General features: G+C 36.5%; 1 non-coding gene across 1 annotated transcript; it reads left to right on the top strand.

The window, feature by feature from the left end:
• The first annotated feature begins 333 nt into the window (after window positions 1-333).
• On the top strand, window positions 334-458 carry LOC122752424. The gene has a single exon (XR_006356167.1). It is a non-coding gene; the product is annotated as a U6atac minor spliceosomal RNA (small nuclear RNA).
• The last annotated feature ends 2,705 nt before the right edge of the window (window positions 459-3,163 follow it).

Genomic DNA, 3,163 nt, shown 5'->3' with positions numbered 1-3,163 from the left:
ACCAGTGCTCTATCCACTGTACCACCTAGCTTCTGGGTTTTCTTTCGTGATACTAAAAAAATAAAACAAACAACCAACCAAACAACAACAACAAAAACAAAACAAAACAAAACAAAAAACAAAAAAACAACTCCAGAGCGCAAAAGATTTCTACTTATACTTATCAGTATATTTTTAATTTTATGTGATTTATTAAGTTGGCTTGATTTAAGTTCAAGCTCATGGTTCATTTTTTTTTACTTTGCTTAGTCTTAAACTAACAAGATAAGAAATATTTAATTTCTAAATTTGTTCTAAAAGTGTTCTGAAATAAATACTGAGAAACTGTGGCATGTGTTGTATGAAAGGAGAGGTTAGCACTTCCGTTGATAAGGATGGAAGAGGTCCTACTGGACTTTTCAACACATATACAGTTAAGACATTGCCACCTACTCTGTGGCATCTAACTATATGGTTCATAAAAGGGAGAAGAGTATATGGAACTGAAAAGGTAGGAAGAAATGAGTTTGTCAAGTGTTTCCAGTGCCAGAAGATTTTTGTCATTGACACTGAAGGAAATTACTAGAGGGTGTGTGTGTGTGTGTGTGTGTGTGTGTGTGTGTGTGTGTGTGTGTGTGTGTTTGTGTGAAGATTGCCATTGCCAGGCTTGCACTTTGGGAAATAACTTTGCAGCTGAGTGTAGTGGGGAACAAAATGTGATAGAGTGATGAACAATGATTCTATTGTAACAATCCATCTGAGAAGTGATGAAGATGATAGCTGTGTGAGTGAACAGAAGTAGCATTTCTGAGTGATGTGAAGAAAGAAATTATAAGACTTGGCTATAGAGAGAAAATGGTAGAGAGGAGTTGAGAATAATGGTTAGCTTACAATTTGATGTAAATGAGATGTACTTGACAGTGATTAGGAAGTATGGGAGAATGAAGGATTTCAAAGAAAATATTAGTTGTGGTTTGAACATGTTGAGTTTGAAATGCCTATCAGACTTCCAGTTCTATATGTCCAAAAGGAAGCATATGGTATCAGTCTGGAGTTCACCCAGGAAAGAGATTGGGCCTGGATATAGAGAGATGGTAATCATCATAATAGGGATGATAATTAAGCCTATGAGGACTTGATGAGACAAGCAAATAAAATAAAATTGTTAGCCGAAGAGAAGTGGACTCAGGACAGAGCCTTTGGAGATATCACATTTAGTGGATATGATCTCGATGGATGAAGGTTTAGAAAAAGAGATGTCAGACAAGTAGGTTAACAAGGATTAAACTGTCATAAAAACATGTAGAATAGATTATATCCATCTGAAGAAGGTGATCAATTGTGTTAATATTCAAAGTGGTCAAATAGAATAAGGATTGAGAAAAGGCCATTAAATTCGGCAATTAAGTGATTATTGTTGACTTTGAAGAGTTTGAATTGAATGGGGTTCAAAGCAAGATTACTTCAGGTTTATAGGAGAGTGAAAAATATATTAATAGAAGCAAGAAATGAAGAGGTTTCTCTAGCAATTTACCTGAGAATGGAAAGAAAAATATTAGACAATAATAAGTAGGGATGGTAAGATTAAGTGAGAGGGTTATTAGATGTGGTTTTGATTTATTTTTAGGATGGAAGGGACATAAATGTGTTTTTAGACAAGTAGACAGATGAAAGGAGCTAATATATAAGGAGAAATTGAAGATTAGAGAGTGAGGATGATGATCCTCTGGAGAAAATGGAATGTAATTAGATTGAGGATGTATGGAGAATGGTTTTCTTTGGAAAGGATAAAGACCACCTCTTGATGTGAAACAGAAGTAAACATGGATATACTGTGGGGGAAGATGTCTGATATATGAAATAAGTAGTATGGTAGAAAAAAGAGCTCTTGGAAAACAGCTTTAGTCTTTTCACATACATGTGAGATGATTTCCTTAGCTGATTCCATAGGGTTGATTTTAACTTTGTACATATGTCTTTGGATGGTGAGACGCAAGGAGAAATTTGTCTTTGCATCTGGGTGGATGAGAAAAGGTAGAATTTTCATTGTAGAGGGCAGAGAAACTTCTAGTTGTGCCAAGAGAGTGAGCAGTCTATCACCCAGAGAATCTACAAAGAGACATCCCTTTGGTGTTTCAGGGGACATTAATGTTAGGAAAAGAAAGGGTTGATTGGCCCCAGGAAGTGTTGGCTCAAAATGACTTCACTTGGAAAACAAATGGAGAAATATAGGGTAAAGCAGAGAGCTAAGTTATTGTGGACAGAGAGACCCCTTACCCCAGAGGTAGCTAGGTAGCACAGTGAAAAGAGTGCTGGACATTGAATCAGGAAGACTGTAATTCAAATCTTTTCTTAGACACTTATTATCAGTGTTTCTCCTTCCTTCCTTCCTTCCTTCCTTCCTTCCTTCCTTCCTTCCTTCCTTCCTTCCTTCCTTCCTTCCTTCCTTCCTTCTTTCCTTCCTTCCTTCCTTCCTTCCTTTTCCTTCCTTCCTTCCTTCCTTCCTTCCTTCCTTCCTTCCTTCCTTCCTTCCTTCCTTCCTTCCTTCCTTCCTTCCTTCCTTCCTTCCTTCCTTCCTTCCTTTCTTCTTTCCTCCCTTTCTTATTTGCTTACTTCCTTCTTTCCTCTTTTGCTTCCTAGCTTCCTTTTTTACTTCCTTCCTTCTTTTGTTCTTTCCTCTCTCCCTCCCTTTCTCCTTTCCTCTCCATTCACATCTACCTTTAAAATTACTAGTTCTTTTCAAAATTCAGCTCAAGTGACACATCTTTCAGGCACCTATTTCTGATCCCAAGAGTTGTTAGTCCTTTCCTATCCTTCCCCACTCTAATTTTCATTTACTTTGTATATATTTATTTGTTTAAATATTGTTCCCTAGCAGGAGATGAATACAAGGTCATTGAGGTAAAAGGCAATATTGGTTTTGTATTACATATCCCCAACACCCAGAATAGTGCTTGCCACAAAGTATAATGTTAATAAATGCTTATTGAATTGATATCTTATCCTAGAATAAATGGGAATTCCTGTGTTCCCTGTGAAGATAGCGACTGAACTAACATAATATTCATTGATTTTTTTGGATAACTTGGAATGATTGGTTTGTGGGTTTTCTTTAATGATACTAAAAAAACCCACAACTGAATCGTGTAGAAGAATTCTACTTACATCCATCAGTACATTCTTA

This window comes from Dromiciops gliroides, chromosome 3 (genome assembly GCF_019393635.1).
Source record: "Dromiciops gliroides isolate mDroGli1 chromosome 3, mDroGli1.pri, whole genome shotgun sequence".
NCBI classification, from domain to species: domain Eukaryota; kingdom Metazoa; phylum Chordata; class Mammalia; order Microbiotheria; family Microbiotheriidae; genus Dromiciops; species Dromiciops gliroides.
This window is presented reverse-complemented; position numbering and strand designations above follow the sequence as displayed.